We start from the raw sequence: 13,050 nt of genomic DNA, 5'->3' as shown, positions 1-13,050 counted from the left end.
TACGAGCCTCTCTGGTGTGTTTCTGCCTTTCTCCTGGAGTGATTAAACAGGCTGAAATCTTTTCTTCTTGCATTGCTATCTTCAGCATCTTATACCGTGCAGTCAGCTAAATTCCATCTTAGTGATAAATCCCCCACAAATATTTTGTGATCTGTCTGATCTAAGCAGCGTTAAACCCTTTGAGTCCTTGTATTCTTCCTCTCCCCTTTCTTAAAATAGTCTGCAGTGCTCATATCAAGGATCTGCTCAGCTTCCCTTTCTCTAAAATTGCATAATCCTACAAGAACATTTTCCTTTCTTTTCCTTGAGGAGCAAACATTCTCAAAACATTCTTAAATGCAAACCCACAGGCACAGCACGTGTCTGCCAACTCCAACAGCATTTGGATGTTCGAAGGGAGAGGATGTTTGACATCTAACCCGTCGTGGGAAGTACAGCCTTTGTGAGTATTTCTTCACTTCTTTGTAGGAATAGAGTGAAGGAAGAAAAGTCTGATTTAGGGCATTGTCTCAGCTCTGGGTCAGACTCTTATGAGGGTTATTTGAGGTTAGATGAGTCAACTTGGCAGGGAGAGAGTGGTTACTGTTCTGAATTTGGCTAAGGGAGCATGGCAGGGTCTAACTACGAATATAGTATGGGAATTTCAGGTTTGGGGGTTTCTCATCTTATGCCTGTTGTCAGGATAAGCCCGTAAGTGCAGGGGACACCCTTGCAGAGAGCAGCCCAGGTTCATTCTGAATTTGGAGAGACCAAGAAATTTCACTCTGTGTCAGAGAAACCGACCCTTGGTTTGGGCCTGACTTGGGCCAGGGAAGGGATGTCAAGTAGAACAGTCCTTGGCACATAGAGGTACCAGAAATATCTGCTGAATGACGGTGCCGCTGATGTCACTGAGCCATCGGTAGCCACGGTCTGGCGTGAGAGGCCAAGAAAGATTCTCAGGCTAGGCTTGGCGGGAAATATTGTCATTTACGATTGCTCTGCCACAGGTGCAGGTGAGTGAGTGGAAGGGGCGCGATGCAGGTGCAGGACCTGTGGTGGGACGTCAGAACTGGAGTCTGAAGAGGTTGCAGTGACCCTCCATTGCAGATAGGAACCAGAGAAGAGTCTGGGCACATCCACTTTTGGATAACCTGACACCAGGGGACTCTGCTGAGCTCAGACCTGGGCCGATTAGCAGACAGGACACCCCCAGACTCAACACAAGGCGGTTAGAATTGAGGCAGCCTCCACGGCAGCTACCCTGGTGGGCCTGCATTTGACGGACCGTAAAGTGATTCCCCTCAAAAGTGACCCAGCCCTGCCCTCTGGTGGTCATTTCCATCAACTGCACCTTGGTTGAAAAGGATTGGTGTGGGAGCTCCTTTTCCTCACCACTTAGTGGATGTCCTCAGCATTGGGGCTTTAGGACTAATTTTACTAACCCACATGAACCCAGTTCTGCTGTGATGTGAGTGTAATAAGCAGGAAAAGTCAGTGTATTTCAAGACTCCATCTGGTTCCACCCATTGTCTGAGACAATTCAGTTATGATTATAACGTGATAGGCATCATGCAGGGCCTTGTATTTGCTTTGTAGCAGAAATCCTTTAGGGCAGGTACTATAATTATTCACATGTTACAGAGGAGGAAACTGAGGCTCAGAGAGGCACTCACTGTTGCTGCAAGAATATGACATTCAGCTGGGTGTGATGGCTCACACCTGTAATTCCAGCACTTTGGGAAGCTGACAGGGCAGGATTTCTTGAGCTCAGGAGTTTGAGACCAGCCTGGGCAGCATAGTGAGACCCTGTCTGTAGAAAAAATTTTAAAAAATTATCCAGACGTAGTGGCTTGTGCTTGTGGTCCCAGCTACTGGGGAGGCTGAAGCAGGAGGAACGCCTGAGCCAGGGAGGTCCAGGCTGCAGTGAGCTGAGATGGCACCATTGCACTCCAGCCTGGGTGAGAGAATAAGACCCTGTCTCAAAAAATAGATGATAGATAGATAGATAGATAGATAGATGATGACATTCAGTTCTGAGTGCCACCAATCTGTTAACGATGGGACCTCCCCACCTTACCCCACCCCATCCCTCAGATAGTGGGATTGAGGAGAATGGACAGGGAGGGGCACTTTCTATTTTATGTTTTACAAATATATTTTTATTATGAGCATATATTATCTCTATAATTCTTTTTTAGATTGTAGACTAAATTCTGGGTGTCATCCCTGATGAAGGGATCTTGCCAGTCTAGGAAGGAGGGGGCAGGATATAGGAACTGGAGCTCCTTCACCTTGAGAGAACGGGGATTCATAGGAGTATGGTGGCTGTCTAATGACCCTGGAAGATCCAACAGAACAGGTTTATTCCCTGTGTATCTCCAGCGCCCAGACCCAGGGCTAGGAGATGGAGTTCTCAAAAGGGAGTTCAGCTGTGTAACAAAGCATATTGCTAACTAGGAGGGGCTGCCCTCTGCTGGAAAAAGTGGGATAACTTTGAAAGAGCTTGGGTTGGAAGTTACTGGGATGTTTATATAGGAGAGTAAGTGGTGGGGAGAAGATTGGGCTTTAAAGTCTTAAAGCTACGGCAGGGTGCTGTGGCTCATGCCTGTAATTCTAGCACTTTGAGAGGTTTGAGGCTGGAGGATCATTTGGGCCCAGGAGTTCAAGACCTGGGCAAAAAAAAAAATTTTAAAGCATGGTGGTGTGTGGCCAGGCGGGGTGTCTCACGCCTGTAATCCCAGCACTTTGGGAGGCCGAGGCGGGCAGATCACGAGGTCAGGAGATCGAGACCATCCTGGCTAACACGGTGAAACCCTGTCTCTACTAAAAATTAAAAAAAAAAAAAAAAAAAAAATTAGCCAGGCATGGTGGCGGGCGCCTGTAGTCCCATGGGAGGCTGAGGCAGGAGAATGGCGTGAACCTGGGAGGTGGAACTCACAGTGAGCCAAGATTGTGCCACTGCACTCCAGCCTGGGCGGCAGAGTAAGACTACATCTCAAACAACAACAAAAACAAAACAAAACAAACAAAACAAAAAGCATGATGGTGTGCACCTGTAGTCCCAGAGCCTGAGGCAGGAGGGAGGATCGCTTGAGCCTGGGAGGTCGAAGCTGCTGCGGGTCGTGATTGCGCCCCACCCTCCAGCAAAGCCTTTGATGTTCGGCTCTCCCAGTCGGTGATCCTACCAGTGGGCTGCAGTACCCACTCCTGCCTGTAGGTGACAGCCTTGGCTCTGTAAAACCCAGGCCTGTTTTTGGTGCCCTGGTTCCCACCCTTGACCGGCTATTGTTTTCATCTGGGGAGTTAGGGAATTGCAATCTACCGAGGCCTGGGGCTGCACTTCCGGATATTCTGATTTAATTGGTCTTGGGTGGGACCCGGGCATTGGGATTTTTGAAAGCTCCTCAGGTGGCTGTAAGCCAAGATTCGGAGTGACCGAGTGCTTAGACCCTGACATTTCTGTGGATTCGGTGGGCGGATTGTATCACTTAACTTTTTTCACCGTACGCTGGAGGGGGAGACTGAACCCACGGTGAGAAAGTAGGAGCATTAAAAGAGATGTCACCAGAAGCTACAAAACATACCAGCTCATTAAGATAGAGACAAAAAAATAAAATAAAATAGGCCCCTCTACAAACAAGAGAGAGAGAAGAAACAGGAGCTTAAACAGTGCCCATGAAGGAGTTACAGGCCTTTAACTCACCCAGGAAGTGAATTTACTCCAGCCACGCAGAGGGCAGGGGAGTGCTCCAGAAGGCAGGGCAACACGCTGGCTGGGGGCCAGAGACCTCGCTTTCAATAGCAGTGGCTTTAGCATGCGGCCAGGCAGGGGCAGTTCTGGAATTCAGGACTCTCTGGGGACCTGAGGGTATGGGCTGGCAAAAGGGGATTCACAGGGAGAATAAGGGGCCTGCGGGGAATTGGCTCCAGCCAGCGACAGTGAACTGAACTGACCCAGCCCAACGCCTCTGTCCCTAGGCATGGTGGCTGCCCTCATATCTGCCCCAGCCCAGCACTGGGATCTCACAGAGAGAATAGCTATTGCCATAACTCTTCAAGATGCTGGACCACAAACCACATTGCTGCGGCCTGCGCCAGGACTAGAGGGAGGCAAGTGAGGCACCCTCTTCAGGCTCAAATCTAAGGGGACTGCAAAAAACCCTCAGTAATCAAGGCCAGGCACAGTGTCTCATGCCTTTAATCCCAGCACTTTGCGAGGCCAAGGTCGGTGGATCAGCTGAGGTCAGGAGTTCAAGACCAGCCTGGCCAACATGCTGAAACCTGGTCTCTACTAAAAATACAAAAATTAGCCGGGTGTGGTGGCGTGCACCTGTAATCCTAGCTACTAGGGAGGCCAAGGTAGGAGAATTGCTTGAACCTGGGAGGTGGAAGTTGCAGTGAGCCAAGATCACGCCACTGCATTCCAGCCTGGGTGACAGAGTGAGACTCTCTCTCTCTCAAACACAAACAAACAAACAAAAAACCCCTCAGTAATCAAAATTAATCCTATTGTATTGCAATATTTTTTAAAACTGAGGTTAGTGCAAAAAAAACCCATGATGAATAAAGTTTTAAATGAAGACGGGATGGGTGTTCTTGCCTTTATGAGCCTAAATGGCTTCTCTTGCCTTTACTCTGCTGTGGCACAGCACGGCTCTGGACTTCTGTAAGGGAGTCTTCTATTTTTCACCCACACCTTGCAGGAGCCACCAGTCAGCTTTGGCACCTCAAGAACTTTAGCACTCAGGGTGAGGCCAGGCTGGAGACCCTGATGCCTGGCAGAGCAGCGGTGCCACCTAGTGGCAGGCTCTGGTGCCAAGGCATGAAGGGTGATGCCAGACAGAGCAACAGAGAGGGCCAGGAGTGGTCTGGGAGGGAGGGGTTTCCAGAGTACTGGAGCACGAGAGCCTCTGCTTGGGCAGCTGCACGGGTGTCAGCTGAGGTGGGGCAGCAGGGAAGCTGCATGAACAGATGAGGCAGGAGCAGGAAAGTGAGAGTCAGTGTTGCTGAGACTGATTTTTCCTGCAGGCAGGAAATTCCCGTACACAGTCTTAGCACAGCCACAGGCAGATGGGGTGACCTGGAAGCAGTCGCCCCTCCTTGTCCTCATCTGTGAAACGGGAGGGTTAGCACAGACCGTCTGTCTCTGTGGCTTGCATACTCTTCAGAACTTGTGCCCAAGTTTCCAGTTCCAGGGACGGGTGTGAGAAATAAGCTTCCAAGCAACAAAACAGCCCCCTGTTGGCAGCTCCAGGCCACTTTTTTTTTTTTGGAAATGGTAAGTGGTGGGGAGAAGTTTTTTTTTTTTTTTTTTGAGGCGGAGTCTTGCTCTGTCGCCAGGCTGGAGTCCAGTGGCGCGATTTCGGCTCACTGCAAGCTCCGCCTCCCAGGTTCAAGCTATTCTCCTGCCTCAGCCTCCTGAGTAGCTGGGACTACAGGTTCGTACCACCACGCCCGGCTAATTTTTGTATTTTTAGTAGAGATGGGGTTTCATCATGTTGGTCAACATGGTCCCAATCTCTTGACCTCATGACCCGCCCACCTCGACCTCCCAAAGTGCTGGGATTACAGGCATGAGCCACCGACCCCTGCCAAGACTGGGTTTTAAAGTCTTAAAGCTATGGCAGGGTGTTGTGGCTCACTTTCCTTCTTTCATTCTCTGTCTTTCTCTCTCCTTCCTTCCCTCCCTCCCTCCTGCTCTTCTTCCTTTCTTCCTCCCTCCCTCCCTTCTTTTCTTTCTTCTTTCTTTCCTTTCTCAGACAGAGTCTTACTCTGTCATCCAGGCTGGAGTGCAATGGCATGATCTTGGCTCATTGCAACCTTCGCCTTCAGGGTTTAAGTGATTCTCCTGCCTCAGCCTCCCGAGTAGCTGGGATTACAGGCATCCACCACCATGCTCAGCTGATTGTTGTATTTTTAGTAGAGTTGGGGTTTCACCAGGCTGGTCTCGAACTCCTGACCTCAGGTGATCCACCCACCTCGTCCTCCCAAAGTGCTGGGATTACAGGTGTGAGCCACCGTGCCTGGCCTCCCGGCCACTTTTGACATGACAGCCCCAAGAGTAGCATCACCGGCCACCACATATCCAATCCGAGGGAGAGGAAGGAGAAAAGGACTTCTCCATGTGGATGTCTTCACCCAGCCTCGAGACTGTGACTTTCTGGAAACTTTTATAACAAGTGCTGTCTGTGCCAACAGCTTAGCACTTGGTGATACTGTTAATTAATTCCCAGAATCTTAGACATTAGGGTGGCGAATAGGATTTTATGAGTGCCTGAGTGCCAGAATAGATTAGCAAGCGAAAACAAACAAACAAAAAAACAGAATGGAGAGATTTCACTCTTGGACATGGAGTTTTGAGAAATCCTCCAGGGTCTGGTTCTCAAAGGGTGGTCCCTGGACCAGCAGCATCGGTATCATCAGGGAACTTGCTAGAACTGTAAAACCCTGCCCCACTCCAGACCTGAGAATCAGAACCTGGAAGGTGGGGTCTGGTGAGGTGAGTTTCAGCCAACATGCCCTGCAGAGTATTCCGAGGCATGTTCAAATTTGAGAATCACTGATTTTGTGCCATGCTTCTCAAACCCCACTGTGCCTGCCGGTCACCCAGGGATCTCGTTAGAATGCACATTCTGATCCAGTGGCCTAGGAAGGGGTCTGAGACTCTGCAGTTCTGACAAGCTGCCAGATGACACAATACTGCTGGTCTTTGGAAAACTTTGTGTAGCAGGGATCTAGGTCTGCATTTCCCAGACAAGCTTTGCAATGAAAGTCACCTGGGTGCTTATTAACTATGCAGGTTACCAAGTCTCTCCTCTGGAAATTCCTGTTTTGTGGATCTGGCTTTGGGCCCAGGAATCCACTTTTTAAAACAACTGCTCTAAAAGTTTACCTTTAGGTTGGTCATTAGAATCACCAGGGAGAGGCAGGCGGATCACGAGGTCAGGAGATTGAGACCATCCTGGCTAACAAAGTGAAACCCCGTCTCTACTAAAAATACAAAAAATTAGCCAGGTGTGGTGGCGGGTGCCTGTAGTCCCAGCTACTCGGGAGGCTGAGTCAGGAGAATGGCGTGAACCCGGGAGGCGGAGCTTGCAGTGAGCCGAGATAGCGCCACTGCACTCTAGCCTGGGCGACAGAGCGAGACTCTGTCTCAAAAAAGAAAAAAAAAGAAAAAATTAAAAAAAAATGCAGATTCTCAAGCTCCAACCCAAACTACTAAATCAGAATCTCTAACAGTGCAGCCCTAAATTCTGAATATTTTTTTAAAAAGTAAACCAGGCAGCCAGGCATGGTGGCTCATGCCTATAATCCCAGCACTTTGGGAGGCCAAAGCAAGTGGATCACAAGGGCAGGAGTTTGAGACCAGCTTGGCTAATATGGTGAAACCCCGTCTCTACTAAAAATACAAAAATTAGCCAGGTGTGGTGGTGGGCGCCTGTAGTCCCAGCTACTTAGGAGGCTGAGGCAGGAGAATCGCTTGAACCCCGGAGGTGGAGGTTGCAGTGAGCCGAGATGACGCCACTGCACTCCAGCCTGGGCAACAGGGTGAGACTCCATCTCAAAGAAAAAAAACGTAAACCAGAATGCTAATGCCCAGCTAGGTTTAGAAACCCTTAAAGTAGTTCAGACCTCTCCTTTTTCAAGTAAGTAGCCAGAAACCTGGAAACTGAGATGACAAAGATTATGAAAGAAACTGGAAGGAGTTAAGACTGAAACCCAGATTTTCTCATTCCTACTTGAGTGTTCTTCCAATGACTGTGTGTGTGTGGCTTTGAAAATACAAAGCATTGGGAATAGGAACTGTGATACAAACAAAGGTAAGTAAGACAGCGTAAGTCGTGACTGCTACTCAGGGAGAGTAGAGGGAGTTTTTAAAAATGCCCCTAAAAAGGTGCACAAAGGATAGGGGCGTAACCACTGTGGGTGGGGAGGACCAAGACAGCCTGAGGTGTGTTAAGATTTCGAGGGGAGGTGGCTGGGCGGGAGTAGCGAAGGGGAGCCATGTCTGCTGGCACAGGTGGAAGGCCAGGTTGAGCATCCATCTGAGGAGGCTGGGCGTGGTGGCTCACACCTGTAATCCCAGCACTTTGGGAGGCTGAGGCGGGCAGATCACAAGGTCAGGAGTTGAGACCAGCCTGTCTAATATGGTGAAACCCTGTCTCTACTAAAAATACGAAAATTAGCTGGGTGTGGTGGTGGGCACCTACTGTAGTCCCAGCTACTTGGGAGGCTGAGGCAGGAGAATCGCTTGAACCCGGGAGGCAGAGGTTGCAGTGAGTGGAGATAGCGCCACTGCACTGCACTCCAGCGGAGCGAGACTCTGTCTCAAAAAAAAAAAAAAGCCGATATCCATCTGAGACAAGTGTACCAAACTGTTGGTGGGCCGGGTGGGGGCACTGACAGTGTCTGGGGAGGGCAATGACCGGTCAGAGTTGTGTTTCAAATAGGCTTGATTAAGGATGACTAAGCAGTATTAACTAACTTGAATGGACTCCGCTGTGACATTGTCTGTCTTAAACACTACACACTTTGGGGCCAAATGGCTGCTGAACCATGTGTACCCCAGCTCACCAGATCTTCATATCACCAGCCTTTACAAGCCAAAAAGTGGTTTCCATTGAGCCATGACATGCAGGAAGAGACTGCCCAAAACTGCTTCTTCCTTTTTCTGTAACACTTAATATTCACACTGTCTTTTTAACTCAGCAACACAGGATGATTTAAACTATAGACCTAGTATTAATATTTCCTTACAGAGGTGGCAAGAACCACCAAAACAGAGGTGGCAAGAACCACCAAAACAAACAAAAAAGCTCATGTTCATCTCCACCCCCGTATTTCAGACAGAGACACGAAGGCAGTGGATTCTCAGCATTACAAGGCAAGACAGAACTTGAAGAAGAAGGCTGGGAGGAAACCGAGGTTGAATGAACACTGACTCTGTGCTCAGCCCTGAGCTGGCAAGCAGTGGAAATGCCCCTGGGCTGTGAGCCAGGAATTCAAATCCCAGCTTGTAGAGCTATTCTGGGGGTGAGAAGTTTGGGGTCCCTCATTGCTGCACCCATTCCAGGTTTGGGGCTGGTGCTGCCCTTCTGACCCCTCCCTAAGGTGGGCACAGGAGAAGGAGCAGGGAGAAGAAACAGGTGGCCAGAAGACACCCCGTTGAGGGCTCCCTCTGCTTGCAACAGGACCTGCTGAGGTGGCCATTGAAGTGCTGGTCTTCCCAGAGAAAATGACTCCTCATTCTCAAAGGATAAGAGTGAGCCCCACGGGGCTGCATGCTCTTGGCCATGGGAGATCAACTGTGGCCACATCCAGTGTAATCAGTGTGTGTTTATGGATCACTCACTACATGCAAGACCGGGACACAGCTGGGATTTACTGTGGGACTGAAAGCAAGTCACTTAAAAAGGTAAAAATTCATGTCCTTTTAATCTGCTTTTCAACAGGGAACATCACGTCTGAAAGCTCATGGCCTCTGCCTGCCTCGTGGGACAGTGCTGGAAATTATATTCATGTTTGGATAGCATTCCCTGAGAGTGCTGGAAATTACACTCGTGTTTAGATAGAATTCTCTGCGAGTGGCTGCTATTGTCCTTCTGTCGTCAGCACAGACAGGTGCTGGGGTACCCACCTTGGGGTGGGGTGGCAAGAGAAGGCCAGCTTGTATCCACCTCGTTGTCTTCCTTCCTTCCTGACTTGACTTTCTCCTCTGTGGCCTTCTCAGGAGGGGGATGTGGTTGAGAGAAGAATGTGTACTTTACCCCTCACCAGTCCAGAGACGGTCACATAGCCCAAACCTCTCCCCTTCCCAGAAACCTGCAAGTCCCCCTCGGTGCACCCGTGTGATGAGAGGCAGGCTCCGATAGCCACTAGGGCCACTAGGGCCACTAGGGAAGCAGAAAAGCAAGACATTGGATGATTCTAGCTGGAGATAATGAATTGAAAAGCTAGTCTTGGCCGGGCGCGGTGGCTCAAGCCTGTAATCCCAGCACTTTGGGAGGCCGAGACGGGCGGATCACGAGGTCAGGAGATCGAGACCATCCTGGCTAACACAGTGAAACCCCATCTCTACTAAAAAATACAAAAAACTAGCCGGGCGACGTGGCGGGCGCCTGTAGTCCCAGCTACATGGGAGGCTGAGGCAGGAGAATGGCGTAAACCCAGGAGGCAGAGCTTGCAGTGAGCTGAGATCCGGCCACTGCACTCCAGCCTGGGCGGCAGAGCGAGACTCCATCTCAAAAAAAAAAAAAAAAAAAGAAAGAAAAGCTAGTCTTTGTTTCTGGAAATGATGTCATGAGGCCCTCAAGATAAACATGCACCTGTCTTTCAGGTCTCAACACCTGTTGCTCTTGGGACAGAGACCCCAGGCCCAAAATAGGCACAGCTGCTATGGATGATCTTCTCACCCTTCTGGAGCTGAGGCTGGGTCATGTTTGGAAATACATCTCCCTCCATCCCCTCCTCCCATCCTCATTTGGAGCCTTAGAGCTGTAAGAGCTCTTTCCTCGTTCCCTCTCCCCAGTCTTCCTTGGGTATCTCTGCTTCTCCCATCCCCTGTTCCTGGGCATGTCATAGGCAGTTGGTAAATGACAGATGAATGAATACATGTATAAGGAAACACAGATTTGAAATTTCTAGCAGTCAAGTTTGGAGCAGGAAGCTCTGGCTGGCCCTGGGCTTTTTGCTAATGGTGTCCTGGCTTTGCCCGGCAGCATCCCTCCCCGCCAGGCCTTTGCCAGGATGCTCGATCCTCTCTTCAGGCTTCTGAGCAGTGTACATTGCAAACAGCCACCCCCACTCCCCAGGCCAAGAAAACCAAGTTCATGGCCAAGATTTCTCACAGATTTGTCAAGAATCACTTCTGCCTTATTATTCTCTCTTTATTACCAAAATGTGGAGGCAGAAAGTCAACAGAGAAAGAGTTTGTTTTCCCCAAGGCCGCACAGATTGCCCCAACACTTGGCTTTTCCTGCTAGGAACTCAATCCAAAAGATGGGCTTTCTTTGGTTCTCTGACTATAAAAGCGTGCCACTCTGTCACCGTCCTCTATCACGCAGGACCCCTATGGGCTTGGTTTGGTTTTGTTCTTGCATCACTATTATTTGGGAAGTTTTATTTCCTTTACCTTCCTTGAGGTGTGAGGCTTTACCTTACCTTGTCTCCATTATCCCTGAGTCACTGAGGAGTCCTATGTCAATGAGTCCTCTCCCTATGCTTTACCTAAGCTGGCCCTTCTCTCAGCAAGCTGTCTCCAGGCTTCCCCATGAAGACCATCTAAGGGTGTCTATCATCCCCCTCCTAAATCTCCCCAGGACGTTGAACAAGGACCATGTCCCGTTTAACGTCACCCGAAGAAGACTGATCAAAGCCCAGGAGTTGGGAGTTCTTGCTCCTCACTACCTTGGCAAGCATGAAACATCTTAGATAAAAACAATCTGTGCCATCCCCTGGCTCCGGATGGCCTGCAGTTGGGGTATGAGCACCTCCAGAATGTCTTGGCATGGCTGAGGGTAACCGGATCGCCGCTCAGATCCAGCAAGCAGCCTCAGAACCTCCCAGCCGCTGTTGTTTTTAGCACTGGGATTATTGATAGGGGTGTAAATAGACATCTGTGTTCTGAGTGGCTCGCTCACCCCACATTCCTAGGCACACTTGTTTTATTAAAGCCCTCAGCTGTCGGGTGATCCAGGCGTGGAGAAATGAAAGGCCGCCCTCCCCAGCTGGTGGTGGGCTGCAAACTGCTACTAGTTTTCCCCCATAAGGACATGTTACTGCTATTAGAAACTGTGTCCCTCACATGTCCTTAAGAAGGGGACCATCTGCCAACCATAAATCAAGACCTCAGCTGTTCCAAATAAAGAAAGAGTCTACCCTCCTTGCTGGCGGTCCTTTTATAGTTGACAGATTTTTTTTTTTTAATCTTGTGCTTGGCCGTGTATTTCTTGTGTAATTAAAAAATTATAAAAGTAATAAAAAATACAAATCCACTGCTAAGAGATTTAAGACTCAATAAAAAATTCAGAAAGCCAGAGGTTTGCAGATAGTATGAGGATTACAGGGAGAAGGTTAATACATTCCATACCCCAACACCAGAAAGAAAGAATAAAAGACAAAAAGCAAGCTGTTTATGAAAGGGAAAAGTAATTAGAAATGGCCCTTAATGGCTGCATGCGGTGGCTCATACCTGTAATCCCAGCACCTGGGGAGGCCGAGGCGGGTGGATCACCTGAGGTCAGAAGTTCGAGACCATTCTGGCCAACATGGCAAAACCCCGTCTCTACTAAAAATACAAAAAAATTAGCCGGACCTGGTGACGTGTGCCTGTGGTCCCTGCTACCCTGGAGGCTGAGGCATGAGAATTGCTTGAAACCGGGCAGCGGAAGTTGCAGCAAGCCGAGATCGGGCCACAGAACTCAAGCCTGGGTGACAGAGCGAGACTCCTTCTCAATGAAAATAAAAAATATCATAAGAAATGGCCCTTAATTTGGAGAGGCTCATCCAAAAAAGTGAGACTCAAGGCGCCCTTCATTCCTTTGCCACCCTGCCCTGGAGCCCATGTACAAAAGAGCCGGTGGATATTGCAAATGAGCTAAAGTCACCTAAGTTCCTACTGAATGGCCGAAGGTCTTGTCTTAAGAGAGGCTCCCTGAGGATAGGGTGGACTGAGGTGGTGAACAAGAGGAGGGTTATAGAGAAACACCTGGCGGACGCTAACAGAAACAGTCCATCATCAAAAAGAAAACACGAAGTAGGCTTTGGGTTCTATCAGCCCAGTTTCAACACAGCTGTGCCCCGTGCTCCAGCTCTTTGAGGGATTTCACCTGTCTATGTGGCCAGCTGCTCTGATAGAAGGTTTTAGTACCTTGTAGGGTAAAGGAGTCTTAGGATCCAGAGAGAATCCCAGCTCTGCCATTTTGACCTCAAATCACTCGGTGGTTCGTGTCTTCATCTGTAACGCAGAGTTGATAAGGTCCATCTCCTCATGGCTGAGTCTGTGTGCTGAGGGCATGGGGGAGTGCATGCCAAGTGCACACGGATAGAGCTCAGTCAGTAAACAGTGGT

At 49.4% G+C, this 13,050-nt stretch overlaps 1 long non-coding RNA gene across 1 annotated transcript; it reads left to right on the top strand.

Annotated features, from left to right (window-relative positions):
• Positions 1-226: 226 nt before the first annotated feature.
• On the top strand, positions 227-9,556 carry LOC117067696. The gene is made up of 2 exons (XR_004430825.1): positions 227-442; positions 9,435-9,556. It is a non-coding gene; the product is annotated as an uncharacterized LOC117067696 (long non-coding RNA).
• The last annotated feature ends 3,494 nt before the right edge of the window (positions 9,557-13,050 follow it).

This window comes from Trachypithecus francoisi, unplaced genomic scaffold, assembly GCF_009764315.1.
Source record: "Trachypithecus francoisi isolate TF-2019V2 unplaced genomic scaffold, Tfra_2.0 Lachesis_group20, whole genome shotgun sequence".
Classification (NCBI taxonomy): Eukaryota; Metazoa; Chordata; class Mammalia; order Primates; family Cercopithecidae; genus Trachypithecus; species Trachypithecus francoisi.
This window is presented reverse-complemented; position numbering and strand designations above follow the sequence as displayed.